At 61.0% G+C, this 15,973-nt stretch overlaps 2 non-coding genes across 2 annotated transcripts; both read left to right on the forward strand.

Annotated features, from left to right (window-relative positions):
* Window positions 1–5,793: 5,793 nt before the first annotated feature.
* LOC131867036 (5S ribosomal RNA) lies at window positions 5,794–5,912 on the forward strand. Its single transcript, XR_009365633.1, has one exon. It is a non-coding gene; the product is annotated as a 5S ribosomal RNA (ribosomal RNA).
* A 7,871-nt stretch (window positions 5,913–13,783) lies between these two features.
* On the forward strand, window positions 13,784–13,902 carry LOC131867041 (5S ribosomal RNA). The gene has a single exon (XR_009365638.1). It is a non-coding gene; the product is annotated as a 5S ribosomal RNA (ribosomal RNA).
* Window positions 13,903–15,973: the final 2,071 nt, after the last annotated feature.

Here is a 15,973-nt window from a genome sequence, read left to right on the forward strand (position 1 = left end):
CATCGAATCGAACATCGGCCCCCGAGTCGGACTCCATGCGTATGTCAGGTCATCGGACCCAAATTCCGCCTTCCTGCGCATGGCGGGCCATCAATATCAACTCGGTCATCGGACCCAAACTCCGCCTTTTTGCGTATGGCACGCCTTCAAATCGGTCATCGGACCCAAATTCCGCCTTCCTGTGCATGGCGGGCCATCAACATCAACTCGGTCATCGGACCCAAATTCCGCCTTTCTGCGCATGGCACGCCATCAACTCGGTCATCGGACCCAAATTCCGCCTTCCTGCGCATGGCAGGTCATCGGACACAAATTCAGACCTCGCCAATATGCCTACGTATCGAATCGGTCATCGGACCCAACTTCCGACTTCATCCATACTGTAGGGTCTTTGAGGTTGGCGCGGTGCGCTCAACCCAGGGAGTCGACCCATCGAAGCATACACCTCCCCTATATAAGCTATTTGTCCGATTCCCACACCTGTGTAGTTTGCACCTCTGACCAGGACATCGACCCCAACTTCCGAACTCGACTGCAACGACGGCACCAGCGCCTTGGTGCGCACCTTGCGACGCACAGTCCCAACATTCGCCTTCCTGCACATGGCAGGTCATCGGACCCAAATTCCGACCTCGCGAGTATGCCTACATATCGAATCGGTCATCGGACCCAACTTCCGACTTCATCCATACCGTAGGGTCTTTGAGGTTGGCGCGGTGCGCTCAACCCGGGGAGTCGACCCAACGAAGCATACACCTCCCCTATATAAGCTATTTGTCCGATTCCCACACCTGTGTAGTTTGCACCTCCGATCAAGACATCGACCCCAACTTCCGAACTCGCCTCCAACGACCGAACCAGCGCCTTGGTGCGCACCTTGCAACGCACAGTGCCAACATTCGCCTTCCTGCACGTGGCAGGTCATCGGACCCAAATTCCGACCTCGCGAGTATGCCTACATATCGAATCGGTCATCGGACCCAACTTCCGACTTCATCCATACCGTAGGGTCTTTGAGGTTGGCGCGGTGCGCTCAACCCGGGGAGTCGACCCAACGAAGCATACACCTCCCCTATATAAGCTATTTGTCCGATTCCCACACCTGTGTAGCTTGCACCTCCGATCAGGACATCGACCCCAACTTCCGAACTCGACTAAAAAGACCGCACCAGCGCCTTGGTGTGCACCTTGCAACGCACAGTGTCAACATTCGCCTTCCTGCACATGGCAGGTCATCGGACCCAAATTCCGACCTCATGAGCATACCTACTAATCGAATCGGTCATCGGACCCAACTTCCGACTTCATCCATACCGTAGGGTCTTTGAGGTTGGCGCGGTGCGCTCAACCTGGGGAGTCGACCCATCGAAGCATACACCTCCCCTATATAAGCTATTTGTCCGATTCCGACACCTGTGTAGTTTGCACCTCCGCTCAGGACATCGACCCCAACTTCCGAACTCGCCTGCAACGACCGAACCAGCGCCTTGGTGCGCACCAAAAGTGCGCACTTTTGGAGGGCACTTTTCTGCGCTCCAAAGGTGCGCACTTTTGGAGGGCACTTTTTGGAGGGCACTTTTCTGCGCTCCAAAGGTGCGCACTTTTGGAGGGCACTTTTTGGAGGGCACTTTTCTGCGCTCCAAAGGTGCGCACTTTTGGAGGGCACTTTTTGGAGGGCACTTTTCTGCGCTCCAAAGGTGCGCACTTTTGGAGGGCACTTTTTGGAGGGCACTTTTCTGCGCTCCAAAGGTGCGCACTTTTGGAGGGCACTTTTTGGAGGGCACTTTTCTGCGCTCCAAAGGTGCGCACTTTTGGAGGGCACTTTTTGGAGGGCACTTTTCTGCGCTCCAAAGGTGCGCACTTTTGGAGGGCACTTTTTGGAGGGCACTTTTCTGCGCTCCAAAGGTGCGCACTTTTGGAGGGCACTTTTTGGAGGGCACTTTTCTGCGCTCCAAAGGTGCGCACTTTTGGAGGGCACTTTTTGGAGGGCACTTTTCTGCGCTCCAAAGGTGCGCACTTTTGGAGGGCACTTTTGTGCACTCCAAAGGTGCGCACTTTTGGAGGGCACTTTTCCTGTGCTCCAAAGGTGCACACCTAGGTGAGCACCTTCGACCACACCTTGTAGCACACCAAACTCTGACTTTCGACTTCATCCGCAATGCAGGGTCTTTGAGGTTGGCGCAATGCGCACAACCAGGGGAGTCGACCCATCAAACCCAACACCTCCCCTATATAAGCTATTTGTCTGATTCTCATACATGCGTAGCCTGCAGGAGCAATTAGGACATCGACCCCAACTTTCGGCTTCTAAACGAAAACAAGGTCTTTGAGGTTGGTGTAATGCGAACAACTAGGGGAGTCAACCCATCAAACCCAACACCTCCCCTATATAAGCTATTTGTCTGATTCTCATACATGTGTAGTCTACAGGAGCAATTAGGACATCGACCCCAACTTTTGACTTCTTAACGAAAACAAGGTCTTTGAGGTTGACGTAATGCGCACAACCAGGGGAGTCGACCCATCAAACCCAACACCTCCCCTATATAAGCTATTTGTCCGATTCTCATACATGTGTAGCCTGCAGGAGCCATTAGGACATTGACCCCAACTTTTGACTTCTTAACGAAAACAAGGTCTTTGAGGTTGGCGTAATGCGCACAACCAAGGGAGTTGACCCATCAAACCCAACACCTCCCCTATATAAGCTATTTGTCTGATTCTCATACATGTGTAGCCTGCAACAACGATTAGGACATCCACCCCAACTTCTGAATTCGTCTGCGTTGACCGCACCAAAGGTGCACGCCTTGGTGCTCACCAAAATCCGACTTCCGACTTCTTCTGCTATGCGGGGTCTTTGAGGTTGGCGCAGTGCGCACAACCAGGGGAGTCAACCCACCGAATGCAACACCTCCCCTATATAAGCTATTTGTCTGATTCTCATACATGCGTAGACTGCAGCAATGATTAGGACATCCACCCCAACTTTTGACTTCTTAAACAAGACAGGGTCTTTGAAGTTGGTGCAGTGCACACAACCAGGGGAGTCGACCCATCAAACGCAACACCTCCCCTATATAAAGCTATTTGTCCGATTCTCATACGTGTAGTCTGCAGCAGCGATTAGGACATCGACCCCAACTTCCGAATTCGTTTGCATTGACCGCACCAAAGGTGCACGCCTTGGTGTGCACCCTGGAGTGCACTTTGGTGCTCACCTCGGTGCACACTTTGGTGTGCACCTCGGTGTGCACCAAAGGTGCGCACCTTGGAGCGCACCAAAGGTGTACACTTTGGAGCGCACCACATAGGGTCTTTGAGAGGTTGGCGCAGTGCGCACACCAAGGTGGGTGTTGAGGTGCGTGCCGAGGTGGGTGGGTGCTAGGGTGCGCTCCATGGTGGGTGCCAGGGTGGGTGCGTGCTAGGGTGGATTCCAAAGAGGGTCATAGGGTGGGTGCCAAGGTGGGTTGGTGATATAGTGGGTTCAAAGGTGGGTACTAGGGTGGGTTCCAAGGTGGGTCACAAGTTGGGTGCCAGGATGCGTGGGTGTTAGGTTGGGTGCCAAGGTGGGCTCCTGCGTGGGTGGGTGCTAGGGTGGGTTTCAAGGTGGACGCGAGGGCGGGTGCCAAGGTGGGTAACAAGTTGGGTGTTAGGATGGGTGAGTGCTAGAGTGGGTGCCAAGGTGGGTGGGTGCTAAGGTGGATGCCAAGGTGGTTCACAGGGTGGGTGGGTTCTAGGGTGAGTTCCAAGGTGGGTCACAGGTTCAGTGCTAGGGTGGGTGTCAAGGCGGGTGTCGAGGTGCCTGGGTGCTAGGGTGTGGATGCCAATGTGGGTCATAGGGTGGGTACTAGGGTGGGCTGCAATGTGGGTGCCAAGGTGGGTAACATGCTCGGTGGGTTCTAAATTGGGTGCCAGGGTGGGTGTGCACCCACCTTGCCCGAGGTGGGTGCCAAGGTGCCAGTGTGGGTGGGTGCTAAGGTGGATGCCAAGGTGGGTGAGAAGGTGGGTGATAGGTTGAGTGGTAGGATGGGTGGGTGCCAAGATGGGTCACAGGGTGGGTGCAAGGGTGGGTAGGTGCTAGGGTTGGTGTCAGGGTGGGTGGGTGCTAGGTTGGGTTCCAAGGTGGGTGCGAGGGTGAGTGTCAAGGTGGGTCACAGGTTAGGTGCTAGGATGGGTGAGTGCTAGGGTGCAAAGGTGCCAGGGTGGGTGCTAGGATGGGTCGATGCTAGGGTGAGTGGCAAGGTGGGTCCACAAGTGTCAAGGTGGGTGCCGAGGTGGGTGCCAAGTCGGCGACTGCTATGGTGGATGCCAAGGTGGGTCACGGGGTGGGTGCCAAGTTGCTAGGTTGGGTTCCAAGGTGGGTGCCAACGTGGGTGCTAGGGTGCGTGGGTTAAAGGGTGTGTCACAACGTGGGTGCCAGGATGGGTGCGCACCCACACTGGCCAAGACGGGTGCGGGTGCAAGGTTGGGTTCCAAGCCCGGTCACAGGCTGGGTGCTAGGATGGGTGGGTGCCAAGGTGGGCACCAGGGTGGGTGCACCCACCCTGGCCAAGGTGGGTCACGGGGTGGGTCCTAGGGTGGGTAACGGGGTGGGTACTAAGGTGCGTGCCAAGGTGGGTCATAGGGTGGGTGCCAAGGTGGGCACCAGGGTGGGTGTGCACCAACCCTAGCCAGGGTAGGTCACGGGGTGGTTGTCGGGGTGGGCGTCAAGGAGCCAAGGTGGGTGGCAAGTAGCCAAGTTGCGTGCCAAGGTGGGTGTCGGGGTGGGTGCCAAGGATCCAAGGTGGGTGCCAAGGAACCAAGGTGGGTGTCTGGGTGGGTGCCGAGGTGGGAGCCAGGGTGGGTCCCAAGGTGAGTGCAAAGGTGGGTGCCAGGGTCAAGGTGAGTGCCAATGTGGGTTCCAAGGTGCCAGGGTCAGGGTGAGTGCCAATGTGGGTTCAAAGGTGCTAAGTTGGGTGCGAGGTTGGGTGCGAGGGTGGGTGGGTGCCAAGGTGTGCTAGGTGGAAGCCCGGGTGGGTCGGCATCCCATGGGTGTCGAGTTGGGTGCCTGATGGGTGCTTCTTGTCAAGTTTTAGTCGTCGGGACTCATTTCGAGCCTTAGAGGTCGTTTCTTGTCCGGTTGCCCTGTCTTCGACCTGGGAACCCAATTTTGGTCCTCGGGTCCCATTTTTTTTTGTCTCGCATCCCACTTTTGGCCTGTGGCCTTTTCGGGGTCGATTCTCGTTTTGGGCATCAGAGCATGTTTCTTCTCCTAAAACCCAATATTTGTTTATTAAGTCTCGGAACACATTTTTGTTCTCGTGGACCCATCATGGGTCTTGGAACGCATTTGTGGTCCTTGGGTCCCATTTTGCATCCCGAAACTTGTGTTTTGGTGCTTGATCCCTATTTTGGGTGCCCACCTTGCACCAAGTGCGCACCCGGGGCAAACCGAGCGCCTTGGTGCACCGGGGCAAGATCGAGCGTGCACCCGAGGCGCCCCGAACATGCACCAAGGTGCACTCGGCCCACATGTGAGCGCAGGTCGTTGCGCCCGAGGTGGTGTGTGGGCACCGCGTTGCAGACGGGACACTGCACGCACACGACGCCCCCTCCAGGTGCACGCACGTAGGCCGGGCCGGGTGCACACCCGACGCCCTAGCAAGGTGCGCGCACCCGGGCAGGGCTCACACTTGGCGAACGGGGCGCACTTCGCGAGGGAGGGTGTGCACCTCGACGGGGGTGGGTGGCCGGGGTGGATTCGCACGTGGGTCGCGGTTTGCTAAGTACACACTGCGACAAGCTCATAACGGGTGCGATCATACCAGCATTAGTGCACCGGATCCCATCAGAACTCCGCAGTTAAGCGCGCTTGGGCCGGAGTAGTACTGGGATGGGTGACCTCCCGGGAAGTCCCGGTGTTGCACCCTTTTTTAGTTTTTCGCCGGGCGTCGCAATGCTATTTGAATAAACCTTTTGCCCGTTTGCGTTCTCGTCGGGGCCGGGCCGGGCCGGGGTGCGCTGCCCGCACTACCGCGCGCGCGGGGGCGACACCGAGCGCGCACCCGAGGCACCCCGAGCACACAGGCCACGGTGCAACCCGGGCGTTGTGCGCGCACCCCGGTGCGCCCGAGGTGCTGCGCGCGCACCCAGGTGAAATCGGTGTGCACCTCGGCCAGTGCGCGCTCGGTCGAGTCGCGCACGTTGGCCAAGGTGCACGGTGATGTTTCTTACTCTAAGGTTCCGCACCAGACGCCCGGGACAGGTGAGCGAAGCTGGGCGGGGCCGGGTGCGCGGCCGGGGCAGGTGCACGCAGCTGGAGAGAGCTTTGGAGCACACTTCGGAGCGCACCAATGATGCGCTCCATTCAAAAGTTTCCTGAAAAGGCAAAAAAAGTTGAGATTATAGAATTTCCCACTTGAGAGATTGTAAAAAAAAAAAATTTAAAATGAAGGAAACGCGGGTGCCAAGGTGTGCGCAGCCCAGCCAAGGTGTGCGCACCAAGGCGCCCACCCTGGCGAAGGTGCACGCAAGGTGCGCACCCGAGGCAAACCGGACAATTAACCCAACTTTCGACTTCGCGCGCACCTTGGAGCGCACTTCGGAGCGCTCCTTGGTGCGCACCAATCTTGGGCACCTCGGAGTGCACCATGGCGCCCACCAAGGTGCGCACCCGGGGCAAACCGAGCTCCGACTTCGTGCGCACCTTGGAGCGCACGAAAGGTGCGCACCATGGCGCCCACCAAGGTGCGCAGCCCAGCCAAGGCGTGCGCATCAAGGTGCGCACCCTGGCGAAGGTGCGCACCCGGGGCAAACCGAGCTCCGACTTCGTGCGCACCTTGGAGCGCACAAAAGGTGCGCAACCCAGCCAAGGTGTGCGCACCCCGGTCAAACCGAGCTCCGAATCGTGCGCACCAGAGGTGCACGCCATCGTGCGCACCTTGGAGCACACTTCGGAGCCCTCCTTGGTGCGCGCCGATGTTGCGCACCTCGGAGCGCACCCGGGGAAAACAATGCAATTAACCCGACTTTCGACTTCGTGGGCACCTCGGAGCGCTCTCGGGTTCGCACCTCGGAGCACACCGAGGTGCGCACCTTTGATGCGCTGCCTTCACCAATTTCCAGAAAAGGCAAGAAAACATTGAGAAGGTGTGCGCACCGAGGTGCCCACCCTGGCGAAGGTGCACGCGAGGTGCGCACCCGGGGCAAACCGGGCTCCGACTTCGTGCACGCCGCACCTTGGAGCACACTTCGGAGCGCTCCTTGGTGCGCACCAGGGCGCGCAACCCAGCCGAGGTGCCCACCCCGGCGAAGGTGCACGCGAGGTGCGCACCCGGGGCAAACCGGGCTCCGACTTCGTGCACGCCGCACCTTGGAGCACACTTCGGAGCGCTCCTTGGTGCGCACCATGGTGCCCACCAGGGCGCGCAACCCCGCCGAAGGTGCACGCGAGGTGCGCACCCGGGGCAAACCGGGCTCCGACTTCGTGCACGCCGCACCTTGGAGCACACTTCGGAGCGCTCCTTGGTGCGCACCATGGTGCCCACCAGGGCGCGCAACCCCGCCGAAGGTGCACGCGAGGTGCGCACCCGGGGCAAACCGGGCTCCGACTTCGTGCACGCCGCACCTTGGAGCACACTTCGGAGCGCTCCTTGGTGCGCACCATGGTGCCCACCAGGGCGCGCAACCCCGCCGAAGGTGCACGCGAGGTGCGCACCCGGGGCAAACCGGGCTCCGACTTCGTGCACGCCATGGTGCGCACCGCGGCGAAGGTGCGCACCCGGGGCAAACCGGGCTCCGACTTCGTGCACGCCGCACCTTGGAGCACACTTCGGAGCGCTCCTTGGTGCGCACCAGGGCGCGCAACCCAGCCGAGGTGCCCACCCCGGCGAAGGTGCACGCGAGGTGCGTACCCGGGGGAAACCGGGCTCCGACTTCGTGCACGCCGCACCTTGGAGCACACTTCGGAGCGCTCCTTGGTGCGCACCATGGTGCCCACCAGGCCGCGCAACCCAGCCAAGGTGTGCGCACCAAGGTGCACGCGAGGTGCGCACCCGGGGCAAACCGGGGTCCGACTTCGTGCACGCCGCACCTTGGAGCACACATCGGGGCGCTCCCGGGTTCGCACCGGCGTTGCGCACCGTGGTGGGCACCTCGGAGCACACCAAGGTGGGCAGCGAGGTGCGCACCTTTGATGCGATGCCTTCACTAATTTCCATAAAAGGCAAAAAAAAAACGAGATTTTAAAATTTCCGTTTTGAAAGATAGTGAGAAAAAGGGAATGCTGGTGCCATCTTGAGCCCGCCCTGGTGCGCAGCCCAGCCAAGGTGTGCGCACCAAGGTGCCCACCCTGGCGAAGGTGCGCGCCCGGGCAATTAATCCAACTTCCAACTTCGCGCGCGCCAGGGTGGGAGCGCACCCAACAACCGGGCCTGGGAAGAGCCAATGCGAGAAACCCCACCAAACGCTCTGACAAAAAAAGAGGGGGCGCTCCAGTAACCCCGCTTCGGAGCGCACCCTGGGCAAACCCAGCCAAGGTGCCCACCCCGGCCAAGGTGCAGGCGAGGTGCGCACCCGGGGCAAACCGGGCTCCGACAACGTGCACGCCGCACCTTGGAGCACACTTCGTAGCGCTCCCGGGTGCGCACCTCAGAGCACACCAAGGTGGGCAGTGAGGTGCGCACCTTTGATGCGCTGCCTTCACTAATTTCCAGAAAAGGCAAAAAAAAAAGGAGATTTTAAAATTTCCGTTTTGAAAGATAGTGAAAAAAACGGAACGCGCGTGCCATCTTGAGCCCGCCCTGGTGCGCAGCCCAGGTAAGGTGCCCACCCTGGCAAAGGTGCGCACCCGGGCAATTAACCCTACTTCCGACTTCGTGCGCGCCAGGGTGGCAACCGGGCCTCGGAAGAGCCAATGCGAGAAACCCCACCAAACGCTCCGACAAAAAAAGAGGCGGCGCTCCAATAACCCCGCTTCGGAGCGCAGCCGGGGCAAACCCAGCCAAGGTGCCCACCCCGACGAAGGTGCACGCGAGGTGCGCACCCGGGGCAAACCGGGCTCCGACAACGTGCACGCAGCACCTTGGAGCACACTTCGAAGCACTCCCGGGTGCCCACCGGCGTTGCGCACCGTGGTGGGCAGCGAGGTGCGCACCTTTGATGCGCTGCCTTCACTAATTTCCAGAAAAAGGCAAAAAAAAATGAGATTTTAAAATTTCCGTTTTGAAAGATAGTGAAAAAAAAGGAACGCGGGTGCCATCTTGAGCCCGCCCTGGTGCGCAGCCCAGGCAAGGCATGCGCACCAAGGTGCCCACCCGAGGTGCACACCCGGGGCAAACCGGGCTCCGACTTCGTGCAGGCCGCACCTTGGAGCACACTTCGGAGCGCTCCTTGGTGCGCACCATGGTGCCCACCAGGGCGCGCAACCCAGCCAAGGTCTGCACACCAAGGTGCCCACCCCGGCGAAGGTGCACGCGAGGTGCGCACCCGGGGCAAACCGGGCTCCGACTTCGTGCACGCCATGGTGCCCACCGCGGCGAAGGTGCACGCGAGGTGCGCACCCGGGGCAAACCGGGCTCCGACTTCGTGCACGCCGCACCTTGGAGCACACTTCGGAGCGCTCCTTGGTGCGCACCATGGTGCCCACCAGGGCGCGCAACCCAGCCAAGGTGTGCGCACCAAGGTGCACGCGAGGTGCGCACCCGGGGCAAACCGGGGTCCGACTTCGTGCACGCCGCACCTTGGAGCACACATCGGAGCGCTCCCAGGTTCGCACCAGCGTTGCGCACCTTTGATGCGCTGCCTTCACTAATTTCCAGAAAAGGCAAAAAAAAACGAGATTTTAAAATTTCCGTTCTGAAAGATAGTGAAAAAAACGGAACGCGGGTGCCATCTTGAGCCCTTCCTGGTGCGCAGCCCAGGCAAGTTGTGCGCACCAAGGTGCCCACCCTGGCGGAGGTGCGCGCCCGGGGCAATCCGGGCTCCGACTTCGTGCACTGCATGGTGCCCACCAAGGCGCGCAACCCAGCCAAGGTGCCCACCGCAGCGAAGGTGCACGCGAGGTGCGCACCCGAGGTGCACACCCGGGGCAAACCGGGCTCCGACTTCGTGCACGCCGCACCTTGGAGCACACTTCAGAGCGCTCCTTGGTGCGCACCAGGGCGCGCAACCCAGCCGAGGTGCCCACCCCGGCGAAGGTGCACGCGAGGTGCGCACCCGGGGCAAACCGGGCTCCGACTTCGTGCACGCCATGGTGCCCACCGCGGCGAAGGTGCGCACCCGGGGCAAACCGGGCTCCGACTTCGTGCACGCCGCACCTTGGAGCACACTTCGGAGCGCTCCTTGGTGCGCACCATGGTGCCCACCAGGCCGCGCAACCCAGCCAAGGTGTGCGCACCAAGGTGCACGCGAGGTGCGCACCCGGGGCAAACCGGGGTCCGACTTCGTGCACGCCGCACCTTGGAGCACACATCGGGGCGCTCCCGGGTTCGCACCGGCGTTGCGCACCGTGGTGGGCACCTCGGAGCACACCAAGGTGGGCAGCGAGGTGCGCACCTTTGATGCGATGCCTTCACTAATTTCCATAAAAGGCAAAAAAAAAACGAGATTTTAAAATTTCCGTTTTGAAAGATAGTGAGAAAAAGGGAATGCTGGTGCCATCTTGAGCCCGCCCTGGTGCGCAGCCCAGCCAAGGTTTGCGCACCAAGGTGCCCACCCTGGCGAAGGTGCGCGCCCGGGCAATTAACCCAACTTCCAACTTCGCGCGCGCCAGGGTGGGAGCGCACCCAACAACCGGGCCTGGGAAGAGCCAATGCGAGAAACCCCACCAAACTCTCTGACAAAAAAAGAGGGGGCGCTCCAGTAACCCCGCTTCGGAGCGCACCCTGGGCAAACCCAGCCAAGGTGCCCACCCCGGCCAAGGTGCAGGCGAGGTGCGCACCTGGGGCAAACCGGGCTCCGACAACGTGCACGCCGCACCTTGGAGCACACTTCGTAGCGCTCCCGGGTGCGCACCTCAGAGCACACCAAGGTGGGCAGCGAGGTGCGCACCTTTGATGCGCTGCCTTCACTAATTTCCAGAAAAGGCAAAAAAAAAAGGAGATTTTAAAATTTCCGTTTTGAAAGATAGTGAAAAAAACGGAACGCGCGTGCCATCTTGAGCCCGCCCTGGTGCGCAGCCCAGGTAAGGTGCCACCCTGGCAAAGGTGCGCACCCGGGCAATTAACCCTACTTCCGACTTCGTGCGCGCCAGGGTGGCAACCGGGCCTCGGAAGAGCCAATGCGAGAAACCCCACCAAACGCTCCGACAAAAAAAGAGGCGGCGCTCCAATAACCCCGCTTCGGAGCGCAGCCGGGGCAAACCAAGCCAAGGTGCCCACCCCGACGAAGGTGCACGCGAGGTGCGCACCCGGGGCAAACCGGGCTCCGACAACGTGCACGCAGCACCTTGGAGCACACTTCGAAGCACTCCCGGGTGCCCACCGGCGTTGCGCACCGTGGTGGGCAGCGAGGTGCGCACCTTTGATGCGCTGCCTTCACTAATTTCCAGAAAAAGGCAAAAAAAAATGAGATTTTAAAATTTCCGTTTTGAAAGATAGTGAAAAAAAAGGAACGCGGGTGCCATCTTGAGCCCGCCCTGGTGCGCAGCCCAGGCAAGGCATGCGCACCAAGGTGCCCACCCGAGGTGCACACCCGGGGCAAACCGGGCTCCGACTTCGTGCAGGCCGCACCTTGGAGCACACTTCGGAGCGCTCCTTGGTGCGCACCATGGTGCCCACCAGGGCGCACCCGAGGCAAACCGGGCTCCGACTTCGTGCACGCCGCACCTTGGAGCACACATCGGAGCGCTCCCAGGTTCGCACCAGCGTTGCGCACCTTTGATGCGCTGCCTTCACTAATTTCCAGAAAAGGCAAAAAAAAACGATATTTTAAAATTTCCGTTCTGAAAGATAGTGAAAAAAACGGAACGCGGGTGCCATCTTGAGCCCTTCCTGATGCGCAGCCCAGGCAAGTTGTGCGCACCAAGGTGCCCACCCTGGCGGAGGTGCGCGCCCGGGGCAAACCGGGCTCCGACTTCGTGCACTGCATGGTGCCCACCAAGGCGCGCAACCCAGCCAAGGTGCCCACCGCAGCGAAGGTGCACGCGAGGTGCGCACCCGAGGTGCACACCCGGGGCAAACCGGGCTCCGACTTCGTGCACGCCGCACCTTGGAGCACACTTCAGAGCGCTCCTTGGTACGCACCAGGGCGCGCAACCCAGCCAAGGTGCTCACCCCGGCGAAGGTGCACGCGAGGTGCGCACCCGGGGCAAACCAGGCTCGGACTTCGTGCACGCCGCACCTTGGAGCACACATCGGAGCGCTCCCGGGTTCGCACCAGCATTGCGCACCTTTGATGCGCTGCCTTCACTAATTTCCAGAAAAGGCAAAAAAAAGAAAAAAATGAGATTTTAAAATTTCCGTTTTGAAAGATAGTGAAAAAAACGGAACGCGGGTGCCATCTTGAGCCCGCCCTGGTGTGCAGCCCAGGCAAGTTGTGCGCACCAAGGCACCCACCCTGGCCAAGGTGGGTCACGGGGTGGGTCCTAGGGTGGGTAACGGGGTGGGTACTAAGGTGCGTGCCAAGGTGGGTCATAGGGTGGGTGCCAAGGTGGGCACCAGGGTGGGTGTGCACCAACCCTAGCCAGGGTAGGTCACGGGGTGGTTGTCGGGGTGGGCGTCAAGGAGCCAAGGTGGGTGGCAAGTAGCCAAGTTGCGTGCCAAGGTGGGTGTCGGGGTGGGTGCCAAGGATCCAAGGTGGGTGCCAAGGAACCAAGGTGGGTGTCTGGGTGGGTGCCGAGGTGGGAGCCAGGGTGGGTCCCAAGGTGAGTGCAAAGGTGGGTGCCAGGGTCAAGGTGAGTGCCAATGTGGGTTCCAAGGTGCCAGGGTCAGGGTGAGTGCCAATGTGGGTTCAAAGGTGCTAAGTTGGGTGCGAGGTTGGGTGCGAGGGTGGGTGGGTGCCAAGGTGTGCTAGGTGGAAGCCCGGGTGGGTCGGCATCCCATGGGTGTCGAGTTGGGTGCCTGATGGGTGCTTCTTGTCAAGTTTTAGTCGTCGGGACTCATTTCGAGCCTTAGAGGTCGTTTCTTGTCCGGTTGCCCTGTCTTCGACCTGGGAACCCAATTTTGGTCCTCGGGTCCCATTTTTTTTTGTCTCGCATCCCACTTTTGGCCTGTGGCCTTTTCGGGGTCGATTCTCGTTTTGGGCATCAGAGCATGTTTCTTCTCCTAAAACCCAATATTTGTTTATTAAGTCTCGGAACACATTTTTGTTCTCGTGGACCCATCATGGGTCTTGGAACGCATTTGTGGTCCTTGGGTCCCATTTTGCATCCCGAAACTTGTGTTTTGGTGCTTGATCCCTATTTTGGGTGCCCACCTTGCACCAAGTGCGCACCCGGGGCAAACCGAGCGCCTTGGTGCACCGGGGCAAGATCGAGCGTGCACCCGAGGCGCCCCGAACATGCACCAAGGTGCACTCGGCCCACATGTGAGCGCAGGTCGTTGCGCCCGAGGTGGTGTGTGGGCACCGCGTTGCAGACGGGACACTGCACGCACACGACGCCCCCTACAGGTGCACGCACGTAGGCCGGGCCGGGTGCACACCCGACGCCCTAGCAAGGTGCGCGCACCCGGGCAGGGCTCACACTTGGCGAACGGGGCGCACTTCGCGAGGGAGGGTGTGCACCTCGACGGGGGTGGGTGGCCGGGGTGGATTCGCACGTGGGTCGCGGTTTGCTAAGTACACACTGCGACAAGCTCATAACGGGTGCGATCATACCAGCGTTAGTGCACCGGATCCCATCAGAACTCCGCAGTTAAGCGCACTTGGGCCGGAGTAGTACTGGGATGGGTGACCTCCCGGGAAGTCCCGGTGTTGCACCCTTTTTTAGTTTTTCGCCGGGCATCGCAATGCTATTTGAATAAACCTTTTGCCCGTTTGCGTTCTCGTCGGGGCCGGGCCGGGCCGGGGTGCGCTGCCCGCACTACCGCGCGCGCGGGGGCGACACCGAGCGCGCACCCGAGGCGCCCCGAGCACACAGGCCACGGTGCAACCCGGGCGTTGTGCGCGCACCCCGGTGCGCCCGAGGTGCTGCGCGCGCACCCAGGTGAAATCGGTGTGCACCTCGGCCAGTGCGCGCTCGGTCGAGTCGCGCACGTTGGCCAAGGTGCACGGTGATGTTTCTTACTCTAAGGTTCCGCACCAGACGCCCGGGACAGGTGAGCGAAGCTGGGCGGGGCCGGGTGCGCGGCCGGGGCAGGTGCACGCAGCTGGAGAGAGCTTTGGAGCACACTTCGGAGCGCACCAATGATGCGCTCCATTCAAAAGTTTCCTGAAAAGGCAAAAAAAGTTGAGATTATAGAATTTCCCACTTGAGAGATTGTAAAAAAAAAAAATTTAAAATGAAGGAAACGCGGGTGCCAAGGTGTGCGCAGCCCAGCCAAGGTGTGCGCACCAAGGCGCCCACCCTGGCGAAGGTGCACGCAAGGTGCGCACCCGAGGCAAACCGGACAATTAACCCAACTTTCGACTTCGCGCGCACCTTGGAGCGCACTTCGGAGCGCTCCTTGGTGCGCACCAATCTTGGGCACCTCGGAGTGCACCATGGCGCCCACCAAGGTGCGCACCCGGGGCAAACCGAGCTCCGACTTCGTGCGCACCTTGGAGCGCACGAAAGGTGCGCACCATGGCGCCCACCAAGGTGCGCAGCCCAGCCAAGGCGTGCGCATCAAGGTGCGCACCCTGGCGAAGGTGCGCACCCGGGGCAAACCGAGCTCCGACTTCGTGCGCACCTTGGAGCGCACAAAAGGTGCGCAACCCAGCCAAGGTGTGCGCACCCCGGTCAAACCGAGCTCCGAATCGTGCGCACCAGAGGTGCACGCCATCGTGCGCACCTTGGAGCACACTTCGGAGCCCTCCTTGGTGCGCGCCGATGTTGCGCACCTCGGAGCGCACCCGGGGAAAACAATGCAATTAACCCGACTTTCGACTTCGTGGGCACCTCGGAGCGCTCTCGGGTTCGCACCTCGGAGCACACCGAGGTGCGCACCTTTGATGCGCTGCCTTCACCAATTTCCAGAAAAGGCAAGAAAACATTGAGAAGGTGTGCGCACCGAGGTGCCCACCCTGGCGAAGGTGCACGCGAGGTGCGCACCCGGGGCAAACCGGGCTCCGACTTCGTGCACGCCGCACCTTGGAGCACACTTCGGAGCGCTCCTTGGTGCGCACCAGGGCGCGCAACCCAGCCGAGGTGCCCACCCCGGCGAAGGTGCACGCGAGGTGCGCACCCGGGGCAAACCGGGCTCCGACTTCGTGCACGCCATGGTGCCCACCGCGGCGAAGGTGCACGCGAGGTGCGCACCCGGGGCAAACCGGGCTCCGACTTCGTGCACGCCGCACCTTGGAGCACACTTCGGAGCGCTCCTTGGTGCGCACCATGGTGCCCACCAGGGCGCGCAACCCCGCCGAAGGTGCACGCGAGGTGCGCACCCGGGGCAAACCGGGCTCCGACTTCGTGCACGCCGCACCTTGGAGCACACTTCGGAGCGCTCCTTGGTGCGCACCATGGTGCCCACCAGGGCGCGCAACCCCGCCGAAGGTGCACGCGAGGTGCGCACCCGGGGCAAACCGGGCTCCGACTTCGTGCACGCCGCACCTTGGAGCACACTTCGGAGCGCTCCTTGGTGCGCACCAGGGCGCGCAACCTAGCCGAGGTGCCCACCCCGGCGAAGGTGCGTACCCGGGGCAAACCGGGCTCCGACTTCGTGCACGCCGCACCTTGGAGCACACTTCGGAGCGCTCCTTGGTGCGCACCATGGTGCCCACCAGGCCGCGCAACCCAGCCAAGGTGTGCGCACCAAGGTGCACGCGAGGTGCGCACCCGGGGCAAACCGGGGTCCGACTTCGTGCACGCCGCACCTTGGAGCACACATCGGGGCGCTCCCGGGTTCGCACC

Source organism: Cryptomeria japonica, unplaced genomic scaffold (genome assembly GCF_030272615.1).
Source record: "Cryptomeria japonica unplaced genomic scaffold, Sugi_1.0 HiC_scaffold_162, whole genome shotgun sequence".
In the NCBI taxonomy this organism is placed as follows: Eukaryota; Viridiplantae; Streptophyta; class Pinopsida; order Cupressales; family Cupressaceae; genus Cryptomeria; species Cryptomeria japonica.